We start from the raw sequence: 6,927 nt of genomic DNA, 5'->3' as shown, positions 1-6,927 counted from the left end.
CCACACACACCCCCCCCCCCCCTTCGGTCTTGCTTCCCCGCTCTGCTCAACACCCACTCACCGCCACCCGACCCCACACCCCACTCGCCCCCCCCCCCACCCTCCCACCCACCCCCCCCCTCCCCCTTATCCCCTCCCCCCCCCACACCACCACTCCCCCCCCACCCCAATCCCCACCCCCCCAGCTACCCCCCACCCATTCCCCTCCCCCCCACTCACCCCACCCTTTCCCCTCCCCCCCACTCTCCCCCCACCCTTTCCCCTCCCCCCCACTCTCCCCCCACCCTTCCCCTCACCCCCTCTCCCCCCACCCTTCCCCTCCCCCCCCACTCTCCCCCCACCCTTTCTCCCTATCCCCCCCACTCTCCCCCACCCTATCCACTCCCCCACCTATCCCCTCCCCCCCACTCACCCCCACCCTTTCCCCTCCCCTCCACTCACCCCTACCCCTTCCTCCCCTCCACTCTCCTCCCCCTCCCTTTCCCCTCCCCTCCACTCTCCCCCCTCCCTTTCCCCTCCCCCACCCTCTCCCCCACCCTTTCCCCTCCCTCACTCCCCTCCCTTTCCCCTCCCCCACTCTCCCCTCCCCCTTTCCCTCCCCACTCTCCCCTCCCCCTTTCCCCACCCCCCACTCTCCCCTCCCCCTTTCCCCACCCCCCACTCTCCCCTCCCCCTTTCCCCACCCCTCACTCTCCCCTCCCCCTTTTCCCCACCCCCCACTCTCCCCCACCCTTTCCCCACCCCCCACTCTCCCCCACCCGTTTCCCCACCCCCACTCTCCCCCACCCTTTCCCCACCCCCCACTCTCCCCCACCCTTTCCCCTCCCCCCACTCTCCCCCACCCTTTCCCCTCCCCCACACTCTCCCCTCCCCCTTTCCCCTCCCCCCACTCTCCCCTCCCCCTTTCTCCTCCCCCCACTCTCCCCTCCCCCTTTCCCCCCCCCCACTCTCCCCCTCCCCCTTTCCCCTCCCCCCCACTCTCCCCTCCCCCTTTCCCCTCCCCTCCCCCTTTCTCCCCTCCCCCTTTCCCCACCCCCCACTCTCCCCTCCCCCTTTCCCCTCCCCCCCACTCTCCCCTCCCCCTTTCCCCTCCCCCTTTCCCCACCCCCCACTCTCCCCTCCCCCTTTCCCCACCCCCCACTCTCCCCTCCCCCTTTCCCCACCCCCCACTCTCCCCTCCCCCTTTCCCCACCCCCCACTCTCCCCCTCCCCCTTTCTCCACCCCCCCACTCTCCCCTCTCCCCCTTTCCCCACCCCCCACTCTCCCCCACCCTTTCCCCACCCCCCACTCTCCCCACCCTTTCCCCACCCCCCACTCTCCCCCACCCTTTCCCCACCCCCCACTCTCCCCCACCCTTTCCCCTCCCCCCACTCTCCCCCACACTTTCCCCTCCCCCACACTCTCCCCCACCCTTTCCCCTCCCCCACACTCTCCCCTCCCCCTTTCTCCTCCCCCCACTCTCCCCTCCCCCTTCCCCCCCCCCACTCTCCCCTCCCCCTTTCTCCTCCCCCCACTCTCCCTCCCCCTCCCCCCCCCACTCTCCCCCTCCCCCTTTCTCCTCCCCCCACTCTCCCCTCCCCCTTCCCCCCCCCCACTCTCCCCTCCCCCTTTCTCCTCCCCCCACTCTCCCCTCCCCCTTTCCCCTCCCCCACTCTCCCCTCCCCCTTTCCCCTCCCCCCCACTCTCCCCTCCCCCTTTCCCCTCCCCCCCACTCTCCCCTCCCCCCACTCTCCCCTCCCCCCTTTCCCCTCCCCCCCACTCTCCCCTCCCCCTTTCCCCTCCCCCCCACTCTCCCCTCCCCCTTTCCCCTCCCCCCCACTCTCCCCTCCCCCCCACTCTCCCCTCCCCCTTTCCCCTCCCCCCCACTCTCCCCTCCCCCTTTCCCCTCCCCCCCACTCTCCCCTCCCCCTTTCCCCTCCCCCCCCACTCTCCCCTCCCCCTTTCCCCTCCCCCCCACTCTCCCCTCCCCCTTTCCCCTCCCCCCCACTCTCCCCTCCCCCTTTCCCCTCCCCCCCACTTTCCCCTTCCCCCTTTCCCCTCCCCCCCCACTCTCCCCTCCCCCTCCCCCACTCTCCCCTCCCCTCCCCCCACTCTCCCCTCCCCCCCTTTCCCCTCCCCCCACTCTCCCCCACCCTCCCCCACCCTTTCCCCTCCCCCACTCTCCCCCACCCTTTCCCCTCCCCCACACTCTCCCCTCCCCCTTTCCCCTCCCCCACACTCTCCCCTCCCCCACACTCTCCCCCTCCCCCTTTCCCCTCCCCCCACTCCTCCCCTCCCCCTTTCTCCTCCCCCACTCTCCCCTCCCCCTTTCCCCCCCCCCAGCTGCTCCCCTCCCCCTTTCCCCTCCCCCCCACTCTCCCCTCCCCCTTTCCCCTCCCCTCCCCCTTTCCCCTCCCCCTTTCCCCACCCCCCACTCTCCCCTCCCCCCTTTCCCCTCCCCCCCACTCTCCCCTCCCCCTTTCCCCTCCCCCTTTCCCCACCCCCCACTCTCCCCTCCCCCTTTCCCCACCCCCCACTCTCCCCTCCCCCTTTCCCCACCCCCCACTCTCCCCTCCCCCTTTCCCCACCCCCCACTCTCCCCTCCCCCTTTCTCCACCCCCCCCACTCTCCCCTCCCCCTTTCCCCACCCCCCACTCTCCCCCACCCTTTCCCCACCCCCCACTCTCCCCCACCCTTTCCCCACCCCCCACTCTCCCCCACCCTTTCCCCACCCCCCACTCTCCCCCCACCCTTTCCCCTCCCCCCACCTCTCCCCCACACTTTCCCCCTCCCCCACACTCTCCCCCACCCTTTCCCCTCCCCCACACTCTCCCCTCCCCCTTTCTCCTCCCCCCACTCTCCCCTCCCCCCTTCCCCCCCCCCACTCTCCCCTCCCCCTTTCTCCTCCCCCCACTCTCCCCTCCCCCTCCCCCCCCCCCCACTCTCCCCTCCCCCTTTCTCCTCCCCCCACTCTCCCCTCCCCCTTCCCCCCCCCACTCTCCCCTCCCCCTTTCTCCTCCCCCCACTCTCCCCTCCCCCTTTCCCCTCCCCCACTCTCCCCTCCCCCTTTCCCCTCCCCCCCACTCTCCCCCTCCCCCTTTCCCCTCCCCCCCACTCTCCCCTCCCCCCACTCTCCCCTCCCCCTTTCCCCTCCCCCCCACTCTCCCCTCCCCCTTTCCCCTCCCCCCCACTCTCCCCCTCCCCCTTTCCCCTCCCCCCCACTCTCCCCTCCCCCCCCACTCTCCCCTCCCCCTTTCCCCTCCCCCCCACTCTCCCCTCCCCCCCACTCTCCCCTCCCCCTTTCCCCTCCCCCCCACTCACTCCCCTCCCCCTTTCCCCTCCCCCCCCACTCTCCCCTCCCCCTTTCCCCTCCCCCCCACTCTCCCCTCCCCCTTTCCCCTCCCCCCCACTCTCCCCTCCCCCTTTCCCCCTCCCCCCCACTTTCCCTTCCCCCTTTCCCCTCCCCCCCCACTCTCCCCTCCCCCCTCCCCCCACTCTCCCCTCCCCCCTCCCCCCACTCTCCCCTCCCCCCCTTTCCCCTCCCCCCACTCTCCCCCACCCTCCCCCACCCTTTCCCCTCCCCCACTCTCCCCCACCCTTTCCCCTCCCCCACACTCTCCCCTCCCCCTTTCCCCTCCCCCACACTCTCCCCCTCCCCCACACTCTCCCCTCCCCCTTTCCCCTCCCCCCACTCTCCCCTCCCCCCACTCTCCCCTCCCCCTTTCCCCTCCCCCCTTTCCCCTCCCCCACACTCTCCCCTCCCCCTTTCCCCTCCCCGCACTCTCCCCTCCCCCTTTCCCCTCCCCCCCACTCTCCCCTCCCCCTTTCCCCTCCCCCCCACTCTCCCCTCCCCCCCACTCTCCCCTCCCCCTTTCCCCTCCCCCCCACTCTCCCCCTCCCCCCCTCCCCCTCCCCCCCCTCCCCTCCCCCCCCCACTCTCCCCTCCCCCCCACTCTCCCCCTCCCCCTTTTCCCCTCCCCCCCCACTCTCCCCTCCCCCCTTTCCCCTCCCCCCCCACTCTCCCCCTCCCCCCCCCACTCTCCCCTCCCCCTTTCCCCTCCCCCCCACTCTCCCCTCCCCACTCCTCCCCTCCCCCCCACTCTCCCCTCCCCCCTTTCCCCTCCCCCCCACTCTCCCCTCCCCCTTTCCCCTCCCCCCCACTCTCCCCTCCCCCCCCACTCTCCCCTCCCCCTTTCCCCTCCCCCCCACTCTCCCCTCCCCCCTTTCCCCTCCCCCCCACTCTCCCCTCCCCCTTTCCCCTCCCCCCCACTCTCCCCTCCCCCTTTCCCCTCCCCCCCACTCTCCCCTCCCCCTTTCCCCTCCCCCTTTCCCCTCCCCCCCACTCCCCCCCTCCCCCTTTCCCCTCCCCTCCCCCTTTCCCCTCCCCCCTCCCCTCCCCCTTTCCCCTCCCCCCTCCCCTCCCCCTTTCCCCTCCCCCCCACTCTCCCCTCCCCCTTTCCCCTCCCCCCCACTCTCCCCTCCCCCCCTTTCCCCCTCCCCCCCCCACTCTCCCCTCCCCCTTTCCCCTCCCCCTTTCCCCTCCCCCCCACTCTCCCCCTCCCCACTCTCCCCTCCCCCCCCACTCTCCCCTCCCCCTTTCCCCTCCCCCCACTCTCCCCTCCCCCTTTCCCCTCCCCCCATTCTCCCCTCCCCCCCACTCTCCCCTCCCCCTTTCCCCTCCCCCCCATTCTCCCCTCCCCCTTTCCCCACTCTCCCCTCCCCCCTTCTCCCCCCCACTCTCCCCTCCCCCTTTCCCCTCTCCCCCTCCCCCTCCCCTCCCCCTTCCCCCCCCTTCCCCCTCCCTCTCCCCTCCCCCTCTTCCCCTCCCCCCCTCTCTCCCCCTCCCCTCTTCTCCCCTCCCCCTTTCCCCTCCACTCTCCCCTCCCCCCTTCTCCCCTCCCCCACCTCCCCTCTTCCCCTCCCCACCCTTTCCCCCTCCCCCCCCACTGTCCCCTCCCCCCTTTCCCCCTCCCCCCCCACTCTCCCCTCCCCCTTTCCCCTCCCCCTTTCCCCTCCCCCCCACTCTCCCCTCCCCCTTTCCTCTCCCCCACTCTCCCCTCCCCCTTTCCCCTCCCCCCCCACTCTCCCCTCCCCCTTTCCCCTCCCCCCCACTCTCCCCTCCCCCTTTCCCCTCCCCCCCCACTCTCCCCTCCCCCTTTCCCCTCCCCCCCACTCTCCCACTCCCCCTTTCCTCTCCCCCCACTCTCCCCTCCCCCCTTTCCCCTCCCCCCCACTCCTCCCTCCCCCCCCACTCTCCCACCCTTCCCCCTCTCCCCTCTCCCCTCCCCCACCCTTCCCCCTCCCCCCACTATTCTCCCCCCCACTTACCTCTCCTTTCTCCCTCTCCCTGAGGGGGTTCCTCAGCAGCAGCCTCTCCCTCTCCCTCTCCCTCTCCCTGTCCCTGCCGCTGCCGGAGCCGGTGCCGATGTCCCGGTGACGGAGGCCGCCAGTCGGTTCCAGTCGGAAACGCGAAGCCGGAATTGTCGGATTGTGCTGCAGGAGCTCACTGTGCAGCTCCATGTCTCAGTGCACACACCGGGAGGTAACAACATCCCCGGCTCTGCTGGGGAGGGGGGTCAGCTTGCACCGCCCGATGCTTCACTTTCTATTTGCTCCATATCTTCTGTCTCCTTCTGAAATGTCCCCCCCCCCCCCATGCAGGTACAGTGTGTAGGGGGTATGGTGTGTGAGCTGGTGCAGAATGACCAGAGCCAGGACATAGCGAGCTCGCTGTCACTGTGTAACTTGTCAAAACTCAATGCCAGCGCAGACTGAGGAACACCCGGGCCACTGTCACCAAACTGTTCACATTGTGCTAGGTCACCTCCCATGCGCAAGCTACGTGACATCTCCCAATCTTCGACCAACAAATGAGTCCAGGATGTCACAGATGACATTCTGCCCAAATTACATCAGTATCTGTCCTTCCCTCACCATGAGGAGAGTCAAGCATTTCAAGCAGTGGGATTCTCAAACATCACAGGCTTCGCCCAGCTGTAGAATACAACAGATTACACCCAGTCACTTTGAGAGATCAATCTGCAGGGTTCACCAACTGAAAAGGTTTTTACTCTATCCAAGTTCAGCTTATCTATCATAATCAGTGTCAAATTTTGGAAGTGTATGTCAGATATCCTGGCAACTGACAAAATGCATACATACCATAGAAGTCGCATGTCCCTGCTTACTTCTGAGGTCTTTGAAACATACAAGGATGATGAGTTGGAGAAAAGGACTACCACCTCAGAAACTGTGGATGCTGAAAATCAGAAACGAAAACTTAACAAAACATCATTGTGGCTTGTGATGCTGCTGCTCCTTTAGAGCTGAAAATGTGTTGCTGGAAAAGCACAGCAGGTCAGGCAGCATCCAAGGAGCAGGAGAATTGACGTTTCGGGCATGAGCCCTTCTTTAGGAATGAGGAATGTGTGCCAAGCAGGCTAAGATAAAAGGTAGGGAGGTTATACTATACTTGTTTTTTTTGAGAGGTCATAAAAACACATTCCAAAAAGTTGAAGTTTGAAGGGCTTTTGAGTTTGTTTGATTATAATTAAATGACAAAGGAGCAGAGTTCTGAATGTTAGTACTTCTAAATAAACCTGTTGGACCACAACCTGGTGTGTGTGATTTTTAACTTTGTCCACCCCAGTCCAATACCGATGCCGCCACATCTTGATTATAGCTAACAGATACTGCCTCAGGAAAAAGGCTTTCAAGTCTTTTTTTTTAAAGTTCATACAATGAAAGGGGAGTGGCCAGATCTCCCAGCTCAGCTTTTATCTGCTTTGATTTGGTTTTAGCAGTCTGGCTATTCACTGAAAGCAGTCAGACATTTTACAAGAGGGGAGAGGGAAGTAGGGGGAGGGTGGGAGAGAGAGGCTGCTGGTCCAAGAAACAGCTATATGGAAGGAAGTGTTCCTTGCGGCCATCTCTCTCTCTGTCTCTCC

General features: G+C 66.9%; 1 protein-coding gene across 2 annotated transcripts in view; it reads right to left on the bottom strand.

The window, feature by feature from the left end:
* Nucleotides 1-5,504, bottom strand: part of LOC122551705 (PACRG-like protein) — a 58,421-nt gene extending 52,917 nt beyond the window's left edge. The window contains exon 1 of one of the 2 annotated variants that reach the window (XM_087990082.1): nt 5,309-5,504. The gene's annotated coding sequence lies outside the window, so the exon portion shown is untranslated. The remainder of the gene's footprint in view (nt 1-5,308) is intronic. The other variant, XM_087990009.1, reaches the window with a different exon arrangement.
* Nucleotides 5,505-6,927: the final 1,423 nt, after the last annotated feature.

This window comes from Chiloscyllium plagiosum, unplaced genomic scaffold (genome assembly GCF_037043375.1).
Source record: "Chiloscyllium plagiosum isolate Xiang-an unplaced genomic scaffold, Cpla_swu_hap1 HiC_scaffold_1, whole genome shotgun sequence".
Lineage (NCBI taxonomy): Eukaryota > Metazoa > Chordata > Chondrichthyes > Orectolobiformes > Hemiscylliidae > Chiloscyllium > Chiloscyllium plagiosum.
This window is presented reverse-complemented; position numbering and strand designations above follow the sequence as displayed.